This window comes from Triturus cristatus, chromosome 8 (assembly GCF_964204655.1).
Source record: "Triturus cristatus chromosome 8, aTriCri1.1, whole genome shotgun sequence".
NCBI classification, from domain to species: Eukaryota; Metazoa; Chordata; class Amphibia; order Caudata; family Salamandridae; genus Triturus; species Triturus cristatus.
This window is the reverse complement of record NC_140591.1, coordinates 317,354,526-317,376,430: the sequence shown is the minus strand read 5'-3', so window position 1 is coordinate 317,376,430 and position 21,905 is coordinate 317,354,526. Positions and strand designations below refer to the sequence as shown.

General features: G+C 42.0%; 1 protein-coding gene across 1 annotated transcript in view; it reads left to right on the top strand.

The window, feature by feature from the left end:
- The window catches only part of C1QTNF9 (C1q and TNF related 9), a 130,914-nt gene that overhangs the window by 21,251 nt on the left and 87,758 nt on the right, over positions 1 to 21,905 (top strand). The window contains exon 2 of the mRNA XM_085621598.1: positions 21,295 to 21,472. The gene's annotated coding sequence lies outside the window, so the exon portion shown is untranslated. The remainder of the gene's footprint in view (positions 1 to 21,294; positions 21,473 to 21,905) is intronic.

Genomic DNA, 21,905 nt, shown 5'->3' with positions numbered 1-21,905 from the left:
TCCTCTGTACCAATGCATTGTATACAGCTCCACTGTCTCTTTTAAAAAAATGTATTTATTGTAATAAATTTGTACTTTTGATAATTTTATATATATAAGGGTCTTGTTCGCTTTCTGTTCTCTTTCTTTTTATTCTAATCTTTCGGATGATTATTAATATGTTATTTGATTATAAAGTGTAATTTTTTGTAATTGTTGCATTGTGCAAGATAATTAGTTCTTGAACTATTGTTTGGATTAAATATTGATTGCCCCTGGTTCAGGAGCTTTTGGGCCGCCCCTGTGGTTGGTAATATGACCTTTATATGTGGCAGTGACTGACACTCTTCTTCTCAAGAAACTATATCAGTTCCAATAGATTGTTATGAGCACACAGATTGAGTCCTTGTGTGAGACAAATACTTTTATGTACTTAGGTATATGTTCAGGAATACTTTCTCAACTGTATACCATGTGCACTAACACAATATTGAATTTAATGTTCTCATAATGTAGTGAGCTATTTTGCTGTTGTCTGGCACAGCAGAAGATTCTTTTTGTATCTCCTCTGACAGTTAGCTAGTGTCTCCACTGAGTCCTCAAGTAGGTCCCCACACTCAGCGTGCTTCACAGGTGTGGAATCAAATGACTGGCATTAATAACATGATACTTTAGGATGTGGGATGAGCAGCAATAAATGATTGTCTAGTCAAATACTTGCTTTTATGAAAAATATATAAACACAAAGTGAAACACAGCATACACAAACAGTACACACAGCCCCCTGAGGTCAGGGCTCTAGTGTTCAATAGGCAAGCCCCTGAGTCCCACTTCCTTGTCACTAGCGGTAGTGGTTTTTCCATATTCACTATAGGCAACATTCAAGTAAAGCCCCACTAGTAGAATGAACCTCAGGAGTCCCACTTAGATGCTGATAAAAGTCAAAAGTGTTCCTTCGCCCAAATCGCTATGTGGCAGTTCATCAGGGTCCTCCCGACCCTGCAATCAGTCTTACCCGCTCCTTCAAGGACTGCACTACTGTAGGCCCCGGGAAAGTGGCAGTGGCTGCTGTTGGTTATTAGCACTCACAGTTCCACAGGGGTAGTGGCTGGGTGCCCACAAAGCTTCCTTCGATGAAACAGTAAGTTACACTCACCCTTCCTAGAGGTGGGGGTAGGTTGCTCAGGTTCTGATCTTCAGTCGGTACTCGGGCCCACTCAGTTCACCATGGCAGCCTCTCCTCTCAACAATGGTTTGAACCAGACAGCGCTTCTCATCCTTTGCAGGGATTCCATCTGGCATTCGGGGTCACCGATCTTATTCCGCATATGGGTGATGGCCCAATCAGCATGCAGTAATCTTCACAGTGGCCTCTAATGGCATACAGGGTTACTGACATCACTCTGCACACAGGTGGCAGACTGGCATGGCAGTGATGCTGACCACAGCTAACTTCATGGTGGCCCCCCTCTGGCATGCAGGTCGCCGATTTGAATGTGTACATGGGCTACTATCCAGTATGTGTTGCAGCTGTCTCCTCACACCTCGCTACAGGGATCCACTTGCTAGCAACCCCCACTGGACCTCGCTCCCTCCAGCACTCTCCTCTTTCTCACAGGATACACTAGTCTTGGCAAACTGGCAGGCACTGTTGGTCCAAGCTCCAGTGGCAGATGGGCTTGGGTGTCCCAGAGTGATGTCCCCTCACCCAGCGGGAAGACTACCTTGCCATGGCCCAGGACCTGGTCACAGGCAGAAGTCTTGCAGAGCTTCTCCTCCTAGCACAGCCGACTGGCTGCTTGACAGCTGACAATGTTGGGGTCCTGGAGCTCCCCTTCTTATTGTTCATATCCAAAACACTAACTGTGATTAAGGGTTATGTTGGGGGAGCAGTCTGTCACAGCAGGTGCGACTCCAAATCTGGTAACCCCACACACAGTCTATAGGAGAGAACAGAGGTTCACACCTGGATGTCAACCACAGTGATATGTGCATCAAAAGGTTACACCAGGGCCCCAGCCTGTGTGATTCTCTTATCAGCTCTATCCCCCTCCAGAGATGTGCCCAGGCACCTTTGCAGTGACCGCTCCCTGAATCAAAGAGCACCCTTGAAGTGTAATACAGTACCTGGCTTTCTCTTCCTCCAGTGTGTCTCACCCAGCGCACATCAATGCAGCAATCCACAACTGTCTGGGTGTTCCTCTACCTCCTCATGCTCCTCCAGTCAGCCCTGGGTCTCACAAAATGGAACTTAGAATCTTCCATGTATTGTGTCATTCACAGGCACACATACACCCAATACATGCAGACAACACACACAAAATACACAGCGCTACATACTAACTTGATGTAGGCCAAGAGTGAGTTAAGCACACAACAGCAAATATTTACATGAGTGAGCCTATAAGCCTCACTCCAGTACACAGGGTAAACAGCACCTATTCACTACTACTTATCACTATTCGGTATGCTGCCACCGCCTCACTGTGGTACTTAACTCCTGGTTAAGGTGGTAGCCTTTCACCACGCATGATCCGTGTTCACCCGTGGCAAAAAAAATCAGCACCAGAGATCAGACATTGTTGCAGCTAGGGCACTCAGGACAGGGGTACACATCCATCACCATGTGAGGAACTTTTCTATTCTGTTAGACCTGGCACCATTGGCGTGGGTCTCCCCTGTATTTTCTTTATCCTTTGCCTCCTGTGTTTTTGCTGTGTGTTGGACTCCATTTTGCGGGTCTAGATGCTGTGGACACTTTGCCACTGCTGTTCAGTGCCAAAGTGCAAGTGCTCCCTTTGTAATTGTTGTTGTGCATTAGTGATTCCTTGATTGGCATATTTGATTTACTAGTCAGACCCTAGTACAGTGCACTGTGTGTGCCCAGGGCCTGTAAATCAAATGCTGCTAGTGGGCTGCAGCACTGATTGTGCCACCCACAGAAGCAGCCTGTAACATGTAACTCTGGCCTGCCATTGCAGAGCCTGTGTGCAGTCTGGGACTGCAATGTCGACTTGGCAAGTGCACACATTTGCCAGTCCCAAACCTCACTTTTCTTATATGTTAGTCATCCCTAAGGTAGGCCCAAGGTACCCCTGTGGGCAGGGTGCAGTGGATGTGAAAGGTAGGACATGTCATGAAATACTGCCAATTTTGTTTTTCACTACTGCAAGGCTGCCTGCTCCCATAGGATAGAATGGGGAGTTTGTTTATAACATCTTATAAACATAACTGCCTCTGGGAACAAGGTAGAAAAATAAAGTTTGATATGCCTGAGCTCAGAATGTTAAAATGCATCTTTTAGTGAGGGTGATTTTTACATTCTGTGTTTTGAAAATACCACTTTTAGAAAGTAGGTATTTTCTTGTTTAGCCATCCAGTATGCATCTGCTAGGTTTGTGTATTGCATGTCTGGCTTTAGATGACATGGATCTGGGGAGGAGCAGTGGCTCCAGAGAACCTGATGAGTCATGGCTGGGCTGAATAGACCTGGGCTGCATTTAAAGCAGGGGGAGGAGATTTCCTTTCACCTGAATGGGCCTGGTCTGCCTTCAACAATGCTGTCTCCACCCCCTGCCAGGAAGCTGTACCAGTGAGGACAGAACTGGTTTTGGCTAGGTACAGACACTCCCTGCCTTCAGAGAATAAAGGAATTTTGTGTATAAAAAGAGGGGCCCAGACCCCAGACTTTTAGGTCACTTCTGAGAATCAAGAGAAACCTTTGCCAAGGAGAAGAGCCGGAGAAGCTGAGGGGGAATACTGCCCCTGTGCTGTTTGCTGTCTGGGGTTGGCCTGCAGTGGCTACTTGCTGCCAAGGAAAGGAGAAAAGGACTTTGCTGTTTGCTGTGTCCCCTGCTTGAGGAAGATCTCCAAGGGCTTGAATCTGAGCTTGCCTCCTGTCTGAAGTCTCAGGGACACAAAGACTCCACCACCAGCTTCACTGAACTTCCTTGCTGGGAATTCTGATCTGCAAGAGGTGCCTGCTGTTGTTTTGGACCTCTAGAGAACTGTTTTCCGCTGGGAGCTGAAAAAACCAACCCAACATCGAAAAGCAAGGCCTATCCGTACCTGTTTCCGATGCATCACCGAAGAAACCGTCTCAGCGCCTGCCGCGGATCGAGAAATCGCCTTAAGCCTCATCGAGTGCAACTATCTCCGAAGTCCGGGTTCACTGCACCGATCATGAGGCAAGCCCTGCTGTGCTGCTGCAAGAATCCACGCATCGTCCCGGCTCATCCCATCGCATCGAGGTGAAAGTCTGTTGCATCGTTCGGGGACGCAGTAAGAAACCGATGCATCACCTCCCCACGCAGTAGGAAACCGACGCATCACCTCCTCTCCGGTAAGGAACCGACGCATCACCTCCCCCGGAGCAAGGAACCAACGCATCACCTTCCCTGAGTGTAAGGAACGAACGCACCACTTTCCCTGCTGCCCGTTGTGTTTGTTTGCGTGACACATCCAAGGTACTTTGTGTGAAAAGTGTTGCATCTGCAATTTTCTTTAAACTGAACTATTTCTACCATCTGAAAGTCATATTTTTATTACTGTATTATGGATTTTTGTCAATAGGTCTTGTATTGGTTTAGATAAAGATTACTTATTTTTCTAAACTGGTGTGGTGTCCATTTGTAGTGTTTTCACTGTATTACTGTATGTGTTCACAAATGCTTTACACACTGCCTCTGAGATAAGCCTGTCTGCTTGTGCCAAGCTACCAAGGGGGTGAGCAGGGGTTATTTTAGAAGTGTATCCCCTTACCTTGACTAGAAGCAAGGGTCCCAATTTGGACAAAGGTACCTACTGCTGCCAATTGGAGACCCCGATTTCTAACACATCCCAACCGAAAGATTAGGTTAAATTTGAGGCACTCTCAGTTAGTCAGGTGGTTAAAATGCCCAGTCCCACTCTCCATACTCCCACAGAAGACTATCCTCCTTCCTAGGTGAGCCCAAAAATACTGTAGCGTCCTCCCCAGTCAGGGAGCATTCAAATGAATATGCCACACATGAAGCTCTGGATTGTATATCAACATACAATCTCACTATGCTCTCTGATTACGCCATAACAAATTACCACACCTTAACACCTCTCATCAAGTTACATATTTCCTCTATTAAGTCCACCCAGAACCTCAAGGGTCTTAGCACACATAGTCTCACAACATTACAGCTCCCCCTTTGTTCAATAGAAAGTACTTCTCAGCCAGATTGAGTAGCGTGAAGTGGTTGAGACTCACTTTGTTCATGCATTGATGGTACAGGTTCTGTTTCTTGATCTGGGCTGGCAGGTGGGACGGCCTCATTTGTAGGTGCAGGAGCTGATGATTGCAGAGGTAGATGTCTAAAATGTGAGGAGTCCCGTGTGATGGACTGTCTGGGACAATGTGCAGACCCCATATGCCCTTTACACATAACAATTCACAATTGACAGCAAATGGAGTGTCTGCTTTCCGCTTCCACTTCTACTTGACTAGGACTAAGACACCTTCATTGAAGAGTGTCTGTTGGGCTCTCTGATGCAGATCGGCATAAGTCTTCATTTTGCACTTTCAAGAAGTGTCAGTGACGCAAACCTTGTCAGCACTCATGGATCAGTCTACTGTCCATTGCAACACTTTGGTTCCAATGGCTCTCCCAAATAGCAAGGTGGCTGGACTTTCACACGTTGTGGAGTGGGGAGTTGTCTGATAAGCACGGAGGGCTTGACACAGGGGTTGCTTTAACTCAAATCCATCAATTGATGCTCGCTGGATTACTCTTTCATAAATTGTTCCATAACACCATTTCCTTGAGGCCACAGAGATGTACTCTTTTGATGCGTGATATTCATTCTGATTAGAAATTCTCTGGATTCCTTGCTGTTGAACGGTGTATCATTGTCAAATTTTGAGAATAGCGCGATACTCCACGCTGAAAAGATGTTGTCCAGTACCTCAATGACCTTGTCATGGGTTGATGATGATAACTCCTCTAGGAAAAGGAAATGTAAATACTCATCACTGACTACCATGAGATGATGTCCATTTCCTAGGGACCCAAATAAATCAACTTCAGTACTTTCCCAAGCCTTTCTAGGTAGGTTAGACATGGTCAGGGGATGTTGCATTACTTTTGCTGAAAGGTAGTTGCAAAGTCGATACTCTTTTAGTTCCCGCTCAACTCGTTCATCAAAGCGCAGGAACCGCACTCGGTCTCTTAGGGCTCTTTTTAGCTACAATGCCACATTGTTCTTCATAGGGTAGTTCAATGGCCTGTTGTCTTAGACTCACAGGTATGACAATTCTTGAGACTCTCAATACAACATCTTGCTTGGTCACAGACAGTTCATACTGTACAATTTTGAAATTCAACATTGTCAGAAAGAGGTCAAACACTCCTTTTCCAGGATTACGTTAGAATGATGTCTTTGAGGATTAGCATTTTCTGGTCAGCATTAGTGGCCTCAAAAATCTGTTCTATTAATGTGGCTGCTGGCATACTGCACTTCACAATGAAGTTGATGTACTCTTCAGCTGTTTTGGATGTCAAACTGTGATGATGTAGCAGTACTCCTGAAAAATAATCTGCAGGGTTTTGGTCTTTACCTGGTTTGTGTACAATAGCATAATCGTACTCTTGCAGTCTGAAACCCCACCTCTCAAGGCGAGGGGTCAACTTGGCTTTCAAATTTACAAAGATATTGAGTAGCACATGGTGGTCTGTTATGATAGTGAAATGCTTTTCATAAAGAAATGAATGGAAATATTTGCAGGCCCACATTACAGCCAGACTCTCCTTCTACAGCTGAGAATATGCACATTCTGTGTCAGAGAGGCTACGTCTGACAAAGGCCACAATGTGTCTCTGATCATTCCGATGACCATTATGTTGAGCAAGGATTATTCCCAGCCCCACCGGGCTCGAATCAACTGTTATCTCAGTCCGTAATTAGGCATCAAAGGAGGCCATCTCAGTTGCATTCTCAATTGCATGTTTTATTCTTTTGAAGATTTGATCACTTTCAACAGACCATTGGAACAGGACATTTCGTTTTGTCAACTTTCTCAATGGGGCGCTTACAGTAGCAAAATCATGAATGAACTTTGAGCAAAGACTGGCCACGCCTAAAAAGGATCGCAGCATGGTGACATCTTGCGGGGGGCAGGTAGCTGACAGGGCTTTCACTTTATCAGAGTCAGGAGCCATTCCTCCATCAGAAAATATGTGTCCAAAGAATTTGAGTTTGGTCTTGTGAAACTCATACTTTGCGGCATTCAGAGTGAGACCTGCATCAGCAAGTAATTGCCACACTTGTGTAAGCGCCTTATCGTGCTCCTTTTTCATTGCTCTAAATACCCTTATGTCATCACTATAGTTAAAAGCTACACTAATCTACTCTATAGTGGTTCACAAATAGACTTACCGCATGAAAATTAATGAGGTAGGCCTTGGTTTGCGACCCATTGGGAATTGCAATAATTCCTAGGATGGTGGCCTGCTGGGGTGAGCAGACCACCATGTCTGTGATTGTTTTTTCAGCAAAGCAATCTTTTTTTTTTTACATGCAGCCCATTTTCCTTGAAGGAAAACGGGATGCGTTTAAAAAAAAAGACAATCTTTCTTTTCATTTTTTAAGAGAAGGCAGTGGTCCCTGGGACTTCTGCCTTCTCTTAAACATTTTTTTTTATAAACATTCACAAAGGGCTAGGGGGTTCCTTGGGGACTCCATCCTATTTGCGAATGGGTTACCACCTACTTGAAATAGGCAGTTAAATGCGAATGTTTTGTAACTGCATTTCAGTCGCAAAACATTAACACATACCACTGCGATTTGGTATTAGGAAGGGACGCCCTAAACATGCCCATTCCTAATATCGAATCGCAAACCCAATTTGCAATTCAGTAATAGCTACTGAATCTCAAATAGGGATTTGTACATTTTAAAAAGCCTTTTTGAATTCACAGATGGCTTGCAAACACAAAAACGCTTTGTACATCTGGCTCTGAGTTTTAGAACAGATAAGGGAATTTCATTCTGGCCGGGAGCTTGTGAGTTTTTGCATTGTGTTATGAGCGAAAATATTTCTTTCTTCGTAATTCCTAGACTGTTGAAGACATATGATTTCAGCGTGAATAACAAGGAAGTTCTGTTGGAAAAAGGGTCTATTAGATGTTTTTCCCCAGATGTCAAAGGGAATGTAATAGTTGCTTGCAGTTCTGTGGGAGGCTGATCCTCTGCCGATTAAGTTCCTTGAGTTTTTTGTTGCAATTGCTTTGTGCGTAACTCACCCCATCATTTTTTCGAATATGTACATTTTTATGCATGCTAGAGTTCCTATATGACGATTTGAGGTGCCTGATAGATGCAGAGTGCTTTGTGCACTGAGTGTAGTTAATAGGGATCTCTTCAACCTCTTATGTTGCTGTTTCAAATGATGAATTGCAAAGATAGTTGATGATCAGATCCTTTAATACTGAAAGGTGTTGACTTTGGTAGGGGGTTGATAAGTGGTCCAGAACAACCTCTGTAATTATTTCCCAGGACGCAGACCATGACTGATCTCACAAATTGAGACTATTGAGCTAGAATGTATGGTTCACCCATTAACTAAATGTGTATTGTGACTTAAGTGTACCATTGGGTGAGGCACCTTATATAATGGGTAATAAATGATTTTGTATCCTTGTTTTACGAAAGTATAAGTAAAGCAATTCTGTCTAAAAATTTAAGCAGAGCAGCTAGCCAGGCACCTTTCCACATGTGGTGCTGACATACAATGTGAATTAGTGGGCACTCAAATTGTTACCTTATTTCCGATGGTTGAAACAATCTGGCAACTTTCCAGAATCCTGGAAAACAGCTAGGTGAAAGCGAAATACAAGATGTGCGGTACTAACCTTCCCTCTAACTATCATCTGATAAGTTTCACAGATGTTATTGCTAAGGTGCAAGGTGTTCTCTATCTTCTGAATGAGTGTTTTTAGAGGAAAACTTGTCTCCTCCAGATGAGGGGGCTTTGGTGAAGCCCATTCTACTTTAGATCATTTTTTTCCCTTTGCACCTTAGCACTTAAATGTTATGGTATGGTACGGTATGTTACGTTACCCTATTTTACATGACGTTATGTTATGTTATGTTGTTATGCTATGCTTATGTTATGCTATGTTAATATCACTTGCGGAGCGCTCGTACACACTAGATTTCTTGGTGCTGAATGGTGATTCCCAAAACTTTCAAAAGATAAAAGTGAGTATGCTTGTTTAAAGACCCTGGATTTAAGAGTCCTGTTAAAGAAGGGACATTTTTTCAAATATATAGAAAGACTGCGAGCTCCAATTTTTGGGATTTTGAAAATTTAGGAACTACCAGGAGATTTGCAGATGAAGATCTGAGCCAGCGATTCGAGTGACATCTAACAACAGTGGCGTCCGCCACTAACAAGCATGATATGATAGCTATCTTTATCGTTTGATTAATTAAAATCTTACAATAAAACAAATTCATACAATAATCCATTATATACACTTTAAATAATAACAAATCCTTAAAATGTAATACATCTTTCAGTGTTTACGACAATTCATACATTTAAGACATTGAAAAGAAAATATTGTCGATCTTAGTGTCCTGTTTCTTGCTCTTCGAGATTTTTCCATCCTTTTATTAAAAATTTTACCAAAGCGGAGTTCATGAGTATATCATCTGAGGAAAGACATCGAATCAATGACTGTCTGCATGTCCTTATCCCTCTTTCGTTAAATAATCTCTTTAAAATATTTACTCTTTCATTTTTCAATTCAGGACAGAGACATAATAGATAAATAATGTTTTCCTCCCCAGATTTACACAGCCTACATAGGGTGTCATTTTCTAGTTTTTTCCAAGGTGGTGCATAGGATAAGCCGGGGGTACGCCAAATCTTGCTTTAATAAAACTTTGTTTGTTTTTCTGCGACCATGCCGTATCCAGGTATTGCTGTACCATCTTTTTTGAGAAACCATTTATGATGGGCCAAGCATGTTTTCTTTTAGTAAAGGTGGCTTTGTCACTTATTATCGATAAGTGATCTGTAATTTTATTATTAACTTTCTTAAATGATTCCTGAATTATGGTCGAGTCCCATATCTGCCTAGCCTCAAATTCTTCCAAAGCCGCTTCCAAATATTTCCAGGTAGATGATTTACTATTTCCATTAGTTTCTTTCCACAGTAACTGGGACATTAAATTTTCTTGGTCATTTTTTATTCTATTCCAGACTTTAATTGCATGACCTTTTCATGCGTACAGCTGGTTATTGAGACCGAATTCCAGCCTTACTTGAGCTTGCGATGCATTGTTCGGCAGATGAAAAAGAATTTTAAATGTTTTTGAGGTAGCATTGTTAATAATAACTACATCTTTTCCATTTAAGGTAAGTTAGGTCGCTAATTGATTTTTGAATAGAGCTAAATGCAGCTATCTAAGCATTTGCTTTCCTATAAATTTAGAGCTTCTGAGGGAGAAAATTTCCCTTATCGTTGAATATAACACCCAAATATCTGTAGGTATCAACTTGTTCTAATTGCTGCTTTCCCATAAACCATTTAGATTTATATTTTCATCTTGCGTTTTTTGAGATCACCATAACTTTATATTTTGTTTCATTTATTACCATCCTATTTTCTTTTGAATATTCAAATATTAGTGCTATTAAACGTTGCAAGCCCACTTTTGTATTGCTTAAAAGAACGAAATCATCTGCGTATAATAAATTTGATATATGTTTATCTGCTAGTTTAAGTGGATGAGCGTTTATATCATTCAATGCCTCCGTCAAATCTACTAAGAACAGGTTAAATAATAATGGGGCCAATACGCACCCTTGCTTTAAACCGCCTGTTGTAGGTATTTTGTTGGCAAGTGACCGACCATCTCCGATGCGCACTCTGACCCAAGTATCAGTATATAAAAGACGAATCAGCCGTAATAATAGAGGTGGGGTTCCTTGCATTCGTAACTTTTCCCACAATCGTTCTCTATCCACACAGTCAAAAGCTGATTTAAAATCAACAAAGCATAAGTACAAAGGTTGTTTTGTTAAGATTGCTTTGTCCATTAGTACCGATAAGGCTAGGATGTTAGTAGTTGTTCCTAGACCTTTAATAAAACCTGTTTGGTTTGGGGGGAGAATGGGATTATCCTTTACCCAGTCAGATGAACTTGACAACAGAATCCCCGCGAACAGTTTTGCATCTGTATCCTGTAGTGTTATTAAACGGTAATTCTCAGGCAGGGCCCAATTTCCCTTTTTGAAGATTGGGGATATTAGTGACCCTCTCCAAGATTCGGGTATTACCCCTATCTGAATTACTTCATTAAAACCTTGGTTACATGTTCTGCCCATATAACTGGATCCTCCTTATACAATGAAAAAGGGATACCATTTGGGCCTTGTTTTTTTATTAGCTTTAACACTTGTTCTTGTGTTATTTCAAATTCATTATCCTGTTCTGGGTTTGATGTTTCCTTCCTTTTATGATTGTTCGCACTTTTAGTTATGCTGCAATCCGGGTTTAAATGGTGTACCAGAAAATTCACCCATTCAGTCTCAGTTAGAACTGATGCTACTATGATTTTATCTGGTCTTGTTAGACTGTTTATCATTTTCCAGGCCTCCCTTGAATTAGTTTGGTTACTAGCATAACATTTTTTTGTCCAAAGATCATTTTTAGCTTTGGTTTTCTCATCCCAGATTAATTTTCTCTGATTTTGATTTAAAGTTTTTATGTTGACTATTATTTCTTTTTTATTAGGAAACTTGTTCAGCTCTTTCCTGAGTTTATTTCGCGACCGTTTCATTTTCCATACCGTATATGTTAAGTTGATTTTTGTTTCCTTTTTCCCTGGCCGCGTTACATATTTATTTTTAGCTTCGATAGGGGGGTCATGTTGGTTAACTAATTTGCGTGTAAAGCTTACCCACTGATCAGTTACAGATATAGAGGTTTTTTCTAAGAAGCATTCAGTAACCAGTTTTTGTGCTAGTGCACTGGTATGTTCTTTATTATTTGGTTTCCAAATTAGTTTCCTATAGTTGATGGTTCCGACCTGGCCTTGCATTGACAAATACCGTTGATGTTTTGTTTTTGTAAATGTTGTCATAGTTATTTGCTGGCTGTGATCGCTCTCCGGGAGCTTCCTTAGATAATACGAGGTAATGTTGTTAAAGATGTTCAATGATACCATCGTATAATCAATTCGTGATTTCGCATTATGGGTGTAGAATGACCATGCTGGAGGTGAATGGGTCAGGAGTCTCCCATTGAGTATTCCTAAACCCAAGGCTTCAATATCCTTCACGAGATTTAGGCCTATTTTAATTTGTCTGGACTTAATTGTTGTTTCCATTGCTTGTGCGGGAATAAGCCATTGTTGGTCTTGTGACTGAGTGATATTGTCTCTTGTGAATGGTACTAACAGATTTAAATTATAGTCTCCTGAAACTATAAAGTCCACAAAGGGATCATCAACGATCTGTTCCAGTAGGTAACTGGTAAGAGTAGCACACATAGTCTACCTTGAATTAGCTGTAGGGGGAATATATATGTTAATCAGCTTTAAAGATTTTACATGATTATCCATTTTATATCTTAAGGCTACTGTTTGAACATTACAATTGTTCGTAACCAATTGCTTATGTTCTATTTTTAGATCAATTGATATAAATATTGCTAAGCCGCCACATGGGCGACCGTGTTTGTTTTGTTTAATCGCAGTTTCAAAGTATCCTTTATATCCATGCATAATAAAAGGATCCATTACCCATGTCTCTTGCAAAAATATGATCTGATAGGGCTTAATTATTTGAGTTATGTTTTCTAGCTTATTACCTAATCTGTTTATGTTCCATGAACAGATTGTTATAGTTTCACTGTCAGTACATCGTTTTTTCAGTGTATTTTGTTCACTATTTTGTCACTGGTTGTCATTCCCATGCAAAGACATTTTTATCGATTTCTCATTTATCCCTCTAGACTTCTCTATTTCTACGTCTATGTCTATTTTTCCTAACGGATTCTTTAGTACAGAGAAGGCTGGGGCACCCTTTTTTTCCTTTTCACATGCTGGCATTTTTTCTGCTTTTATCAGTGGCGTTGGGTATTCCTTTGGAGCAACTTTACTAATTACTATTCCCCATCTTTGAAAAATTTCTTGTTCCTTCATAATTTGTTCCATGACAGATGGAGATGTTACAGTTATCATTGTTAATGGCAGTGAACCTTCAGGGTTTTGTAAGAAACCAACACATTCGATGTCATTGGTTGGCAAATTAGCTAATGATGGAACTGATTTAAAGAGGCAAAGAAGATTGCCCCTGTTCAACATATCTTGCTGCCCTCGGGACTCATATAGTGGTTTAAAGATTAGTTGTTCTGTCCTTTGAACTAACAGCTCCTTTTCGACATAGTTTGCTGATTCTTGCTGAACTTTATTTATAATTTGTTTGTTCTTACCACATTTTACTATGACTAAATGGTCCCGTTTTAGTATATGGGTATTGTCCTCCATTTGGTCTATTACTTTTGTTTGTACCGCAGGGTCTTGGTTAACTTTATTATTTGGTTGTACCCAACTTGAAAAGGCATGATGGCATGGTAGTTGTATTAAATTCAAATCTGGATTTGAAGCTATATTATAATCCCCTTGAGACGATCTTTGCCCTATGATGCAACTATTTATTTGTTTTACATCTGTTTTCACTACAGGAACTTTACTTTTTTCAGAGTTTTGCAAACTCATTATTTGCTCCCCCTTTATTTGTGATCTTCTTTCGGTGTCCTCCCTGGCCCCTTTTCCCACGCAACCATTTCCCTGTTTGTCATGAATAATCTCCTCTAATGGGATATTTTTCCTCACCTCAGCAGGTTCATCAGTGAAAAGTTCAACAGTATCACTTAAGGTTACTTCACCTATTTGAATGTTCCTTTTTTGAACTTTCTGAGATTTCAAGTAGTTACCTGATTTAGCAAAGATATCAAAATACTGAGTATTTATTGTTTTAATTGATTTCGACTGGTCCCTACATATGTCGGCTTTTTGTTTTCCAGTTGATTCCTCCAAGTGGATTTTTTCCTTATGAGACGTATTAAGTGGCATTCCCTCTTGAGAGAGTGACTTTTTTAAATGCTCTGGCTTAGCTTTATTTCTTGCTTTTCTTAGTTTTTTTCTATGTCTTTTTGTCATTATAAACGATGTCAAGTCCACTTCTTTATCCTCTTGTTCATGATGTAGCTCTACTACAAACTGATCAGATGGTTCGCCTTCTATTTGTTTGTTATTCTCCCATTGGTTATTTGGCATTATTAGGGGGCATGATCCGCCCTTAGCATCTAAATCGATTTGAGCAGTTAAATCCTCTGTTTTTTTAGGCTTACTTTCCGCTATTTGGCCCATACCTCCCTTATCTGTTAGTTTCTTATTTTCATTCAATTGAAGGCTTTCCTTGACATCTTCCAATATAGTGTTAATAACTTTGGGTATTGATGTTAATTTATTGATTATTGGTGCACAAGAACATTCCAGATAGGTGGTTGATGTATCTGTTTGAGCTCTAGTTATCAGACTATTTAGTTCAGCTAGTTTGTGATCTATTCCTGCCACCACATTTGCCATTGTTCCCAGTATTTCAATTTGAACATCCATTTTGTTTGATTGAAGTGTCAATGCTTCAATAGTAAGTGATGAGGTTTGGTAAAAAATACCCAAAATAGATCCCAAATCCTGATTTTCTATGGTTTTAATGTTTTTGTCCCACTGCAGTTCCTGCTTGGTGCTAACAATTTTTTTTTGATAATTCCTATTGTCCCGATCAGGTTGTGTTGATTCCGAAGTTTTTCCTATACTAGTTCTTATACTAGTTCCTGGGACTTGTGTTTTTTCTTCATTTGATTTTAGTGTAATAATTTGGGTGAATCTTTTCTTTGTGTGTTCTGATCTGAACAGTATGTTTCCAAATTTATAATTTCATCATTTTCTTAGAACATTATTGCTTCCTTCGGGGAAGAGAAACCTATTTTTTCATCTGTTTAATAAATTTGTTCCTTCAATTATTTAATGGTCACTTTTATTTTTTGAGTGATTTTTTAGGAGATAGATTGAAAACATATAACTAAAGACAAACATTAGCTGTGAATGTATAAAACTTTCTCACTTCAGACACACACAATTTTTTCTTATATCATACATTCATTCACATACCATACTGCGCAGTTCCAAACATACATAATACCACACACCAATCGACAGATATTTTAAATTCTTACAGGGAATATTTACATAGGGGCCATGGAAACATATTTTGTCAAAATAGAACACAAAAATACAAATGTTTTTCAGGGTTATTTTAAACTCTTATGGCCCAAAGGTTATGGGTCAAAAGTTAGGATATCACGAACACCCATGGGACCAGAACCTTTGGGCCATAAGAGTTTAAAATAACCCTGAAAAACATTTGTATTTTTGTGTTCTATTTTGACAAAATATGTTTCTATGGCCCCTATGTAAATATTCCCTGTAAGAATTTAAAATATCTGTCGATTGGTGTGTGGTATTATGTATGTTTGGAACTGCGCAGTATGGTATGTGAATGAATGTATGATATAAGAAAAAATTGTGTGTGTCTGAAGTGAGAAAGTTTTATACGTTCACAGCTAATGTTTGTCTTTAGTTATATGTTTTCAATCTATCTCCTAAAAAATCACTCAAAAAATAAAAGTGACCATTAAATAATTAAAGGAACAAATGTATTAAACAGATGAAAAAATAGGTTAGTGGCTTATGTTGTTTCTATTCAATATAATCCTCCGCTAAAGAAAGGCGGTCAACAAAGTTTTTTTCTCAGTACTGGTAATTCTTTTGTTACTTACATATACAGGCTAATCCTTACTGTTGTTTGCCTAAACCCAGTTGTTGTTGACTCTAACGGGGAAGAGGCACATCCTTTTTTTCTAAGTTGGCATTCCTGGGTAGATTCATCTAGATTTTCACTTTTATCACCTGCTATCTTCTGGTTATCAGATGTCACGACCCTACTTTGGACAATATTTTTTCTTATTACAACTTTGACCTCTATAGGTAACCTAGGTGAGATTATTATATTTCCAGGTTTCATTGTCATTTCTTCAAGTGACAACTCAATTTTTGATGCCTCACCAGTATTCCCTAAGTTTAAATCCTTTTGGCATGGTGATGTTATACATAATAATTCAAGGTCGCTAATTTGGGTAGATGTTTGATCTATTGATTGCATTGATTGCACTGGCATATTAGCATCTACATCCACATTATATGTTTTTTGTCAAATTCTTGCTTTTGCCCAAAAGGTTGGGTAATTGCTCTCAAGTTGCTAGTGGGCTTTATTGGTGCCTGTAGATTTTTTATTTCAGGTTCGATTTGACTTGACATCATAGCCCCTGTCGGATCTTTCAAAAAATCAAATTTATGAGGGAGTTTTAAGGACTTTTCAAACATCCGCGCTATTGGCGGTATTAGCGTCTGGTTCATATCTTTTGTTTGCGCTTTGACTTTTTTTAATACTCTTGGTACCTGAGTTTTCCGTGACCGTCGTATCGGAGGGCCAGATGCCCTCTCCCTTTTTGAGCGCATTCCTGGTATCGTTTACAAGTTCTCAAAATAATATCAACCTCTTTATGGGTTCTCGTTGGGAGCCTGCTTGGACGCACCCCACTCAGCACAGCCCAGCCCGACACAACTCAATATGTTCCACCCAAAACAATTCGGCCCCAGAGGTTCTCCACAGGTTTGTCGGCTCCTTTAGCGGCCAGAGGGATGAGCGTGTGTTTGATAGGTTTCAAAGTTATTCCTAATTATTTCTTGTTCCAATCTAAAGTGAAGCTTGGCTTGTAAACTCCCCTTGTTAGCTCCTTACAACTCCCGCAGCTCCCTCTGTAGCCTCTATATACAACCCCTAAGTAGGACTATGTAAGCCTGTGCGGCAGACCTGCTACAGTTCGCTTACCGCATCACTAATGCAGGCCAACACCAACTCCTCCTCCTACTCCTGAAATAATCATTCTCTGTGGCGCTGCGATGCTGTAATATCAGATGTGGCTCGCGGTTTCTCGCCTTCTGCTGCCTCCTTAGATTGCGCAGTAATGCTATATCTCTGGTGCAGTACACTTCGCAGTTCAACGGTGGTTCAACGGCGGTTCAACGGCACTCGTAGGATCCCTCTGCCTCTACCTCTGCCGTAATCGCTACCGCTACTGGTTCATTGCTACTGCTTCACTGCCCAGTCATGTGCATTCCGTCTCTGTTGCAGGGCTCTGATACCCTGTTGTGGACCGCTATAACCCCCTCGCAACCTCCTGCGATTCCCACGACTCCCCGCTGCAGCCTCTATGCTGTAGTCCTATTATAGTTTGCGGGAACCGCTGCTTACCACAATACCACAACACTGCAGCAATACTGCTGTTGAGCCACAATCCTTAATCCTTGATCTGATGCGGCGGCTGGTAGCGGCTGGTGTGGCTCGCGGCTCGTGGTTTCTCGTAATTTCGCATTTCTCCTGGCCTCGCGCTGGCCTCCTGCTGCCGCTTTGCGCCCACCGCCGCTGCTAGCGCCAATGCTGCTTCGTCTCACGTGATCACACGTTTACTCCACAAGACCCGGACTGGAACTGGAACTCCGTAATTGAGATCTGTATCAGTAGAAAATCTGACCAAAAATGTCCTTTTTTTGCAACAGACAGTCCAAAGTATAGATTGTTTATCACCCAATCCTGCTGCTGCAGCTGGTACAGCTGCCGGTCGCTATCAGTTAACGCACTCCTCTCACTGGGGGGGACCAGGCTCCTGTCTGTATGCCTTTGTGTCTTTGTGCCTTTATGCCTTTGTGCTAGGCTCCTTGCCGAGCACCACTACGCAACCAGCGCCCTCTGCCGCTTTTCCCACCAGCTCACTGCTCACCCCGCCACCTCCTCACAGTCTCTCCGATGCGGTGCGGGAGGTGCGGTGCATGAGGTGCGCCGCAGGAGCCGCGATTCACGCACAGCAATTGCACGCTGAGACTGTGGGTGTATAGGAGCGGTACGCGGGAGCCGCACAGAGCCGCAAAACAGTGCGGCTCGGCCGTGTCTGTGCTCGGTTGCGCCAGTGATACACAACTGATGCCGATGGGGAGCAATGTGGGGGGCAAAGGTAAAGGCATGCGGCAATGGGCAGACGGAGGTGAGCTCGCGGCTCCCGGCTCCGGCTCAGCGCACCTCTCTGACTCTGATTCCTGCAGCAACTGCAACATCCGGCCGGCGCACTCCGTCTCTCCGTCTCTGCCACTAACAAAGGGTGGTGGGGTGGGTGGGGGGAGTACGGGGTGGGATTGCGGGGGTGAGGCATGTTAGTAATAATAAAACAAAAAAAAGAACTTACCTGAACCCGCCTCTTGCATCACCTAGCTCCTGCTGTCCTCTTCCTGGTCCCAACAGCCTGTGGGACAGACTCCCATAAAATCCCCATGCTGCATAGCAGCGCGGGGATTGGCCTGAGCAGGCTGGAAAGACGCCCCGCTGAGGTCATGAAGTATGTGGGGTTTCTCCAGCCCGGCTGCTGAATGCAGCCGGGCTGGAGAAACCTAAGTCCGCATGTGTGTTTTGGTCGGCCTGAGATGGGTGGCCAAACACATATGTGCATGTAGGGAGTGCACGAGCACTCCTCCACCCCCTCCCATGCGCCGCCCCTCCCTGCACAAGCTGGCTCAGAGCGGGCAAACGTAAAATAAAACAATGCTGGAATATTGTTTTATTTTTAATTTGCTGGCTCTGCGCCAGGCAGTGCGGCGACGCTCCTCTGTTATTGCGGGGCAGCCACCGCTGTCTCACACTTCACGTTGAAATAAAGGCAGGAGCCAGACCAAGTGGAGGCAAACCTGACCGGTCACCTCATGAAACAAGATGTAGAACAGATTTTGGGTGCTTGTCTCACCTTTTTTGGGCAATAGTTGGTTGATTTGCCTGCACAAATGTAAAGGTATTACATAAATTCCCCTAAAATACATGGTGTTAATGTCACCTGTCTTGAGTATATAAATGATCTGGGTGTACAGTGCGGTATGGATTTTGATTGGCAGCGGGTGCTTAAGAGCCAGAGCAAACCGGAGAGCAGATAGAGGCAGGAGATACATTAGAGAGGAGGAGGAGCATAAAGGTCCATTTCATGCAAGACCATAAGAGGATCGCTGGTTGTTACATGCCAGAAGGGGCATGTAAGTATCATGGGTAGATAGTGTTACAGTCGAGGGCATTGAATTTCAGTTCTTCCTGCCTACTGAGCATGTGGAAAATTATTGGAGAAAGAGAAATTTCATTTTCATGCAGAGACATAAGAACATTGCAGGTCTTTACATTGTTAGTGGTTTCTTCTTTGCACTTTGTGTGCTAGAGAAGCTTAGGTTGACTTCTCAGAAGAAACTGAGAACTAACGGGAGATGAATAGGTATTTATGTATTAATTTATTGCATATGGTTTTCTTACCGAAGCACAAAACATGTTGCTGATAAACCTACACATAACCTGGCCCCAGATTTCTACTGATGAGCACGAGCCAAACATGATATAATTACCTCATAGGTAGCTGCTGTTCTCATTAACAACAGAAAACGTACCCTCTGCCACAAATTGGTGGATGTGCAGCCACCCTGCTCTCGGTTCCCCACCTCATTTAGAAATTAGCTAACATGTTTTTGCACAGGCACGACAGCCACTAGTTTTATCATGAAGAACACAGGGCCATAGCTTAGTCCTTGAGAGTCAGTGGAGTGAACCTCAAATTTTCAAACTAAAAAAGCAATGGGGCATAGGGTGAAAAGGTGAGATGACCAAGGTTCGGGATGGACTGTTCCCATGTGGAGTAGGGTCTGTACTGATATGCATTAAGTGGGCTTCGGGGCTGATTTAGACTTCGGCGCACAGGGACTCCTACGCAGTGGTGGTGGAGTACGCTGTCTGCCAAACTCAAGGCTGTCTGCCCGCTTTTGAGTCAGGTGGACCACAAGTTTTACGATGACAGAGTAACATTTACTCCATCAGTGTAAAACCTTACCTGACGGCCCGACGGAGTAGGGACCAGGGGAGGCAAGCCATCTGACCGTCTGCGCATTCAGAATGGATGTTTGGATGGCTGTTTTAACTGTACATTAGCATCAGGTATATCCTGGTGTGGGGGTGATCCATGCTTTAGGAGGTTCTTTTTGAGAAAAAAAAAAACTTAGGAAAAGTTTGCCGACTGTTCGTCATGTTTGGCGGAGCCGTCCATCAAACTTTTCCTGCTTTGGCAGGAACCTCCATGGCTGTGGTTCCTACCAATGTGCAGAAATGTCTGCGTTCTAGTGGACATCTCCAAATTTGGAAGAGGGACATACAGTTTTCCACAACCCTGTCTACCTTTCCTCAATCTGCCAAACTCTAAATCAGGCCTCCTGTCTAGAGCGGGACAGTGGATGAAAAATAATGGGGTTGGAATTCTACCCTGAGGGATTGCAGGTGGTTACATTCAAGCATTCATCCCATCACCTTTGGATGTTTGATTGCCACTAGTGTGCCTGGAAACCTGAGACTGGTGCAGCTTTCCAAGCCTACTGTTGCCAATGTTTGCTAATTCCAAAAAGCAGTAAAATTGCATCCAAAGAGTACTCATATGGATGCAGAGATACTGCTTTTATGGTAAACAGGTCCCTATATCTATTTAAGTTCCTGAACAAAAAATTAGCAGATTTAAACCTCTTAGCCAGGGGTGTAGCTTGGTCAGTGAGAGTCGGGGGAGGGAGGGAGTCTCTACTTTCCCAAATAAAAAAAGAAGTGGGCCACAGGATCAAAAGGTGAGATGACCATGGTTAGGGATGGACTGTTCCAACTATGGAATCCATTTTCTTTCAGGGTCCTTTTTGTGAAACGCAATAGAGAAGCCCGCAGAATGTGTTAACATTGCTGACCTGTTTCTTAACTTCTGTACTTTCTCTGTAACCACAAGGTCTTGAGAAATGACCAAGTCATAAGTGTGCGTGAAAAGCTGTTGCTATGCTTCACTCAAATTTGCTTAAATTGGATGCCCAATATAGACCTTCACTGTACACTGATTAATGACTGGATACATGTTTGGAAAGTACCTATGCTTAGGAATACCACATTGTCATTGTATTCCTTGTGCAACATTGCTATCATCTATAAAACCCACGTGCAACTTCTGTAATTTGCGCAAGTCTGGTTTGGTACCTCACAGCTGTTGAATGATAAAGATGCATTAGAAGCTCACCGCCTTGTATTTTGTTTTCATTTCATTTCAGACTTCCACATTTTAGCGAAGAATGTGCAGCTGATTCGTGACCTCCTTGGAGGAACTTGTAGAAGAAGGACGGAGACTTCTCATTGGCGAGAACAGTTTGGCAGAGATCTCTGGTGCAAACCAGAAGGACCTAGTTTCCTACTTGCAGAGGTCTCTGCCTTCTCTCCATCTCACCACAGGTTAGTTCCTCCTGGCCTCATGCTTTCATTGTTTACTGCTGTTTAAAGTTGGCAGTTTGACTGACTGTAACTTTAGGTTCAAGAAAATTTTTTTAAAATAAAAAAGGGTGTCAAAACAGGAAATACAATATCAAAAACATGTCTTTACAATGCAAATTTAACTACAGTAAAAAAAGAAAAATCATACAAAATTCGGACTTAATAGGAAAAGGAAAAAGGCATAGCTAAATATGCGAAACATAAATAACATCATACAAAGTACAAATCAGGAATGAATAAGGGGTTCATGGAGGTTTGAGAACCTCTTGCTGAGAGAGCTGGAGGTGAAAACCTCGTTTGGCACTGGCATCAATATACATTGTAACAGGTGACCATGAATCCAATCGTTTTGTAGCCAATTGTAAGGGGAACACAAAGGTAGTATCTAGTCTAT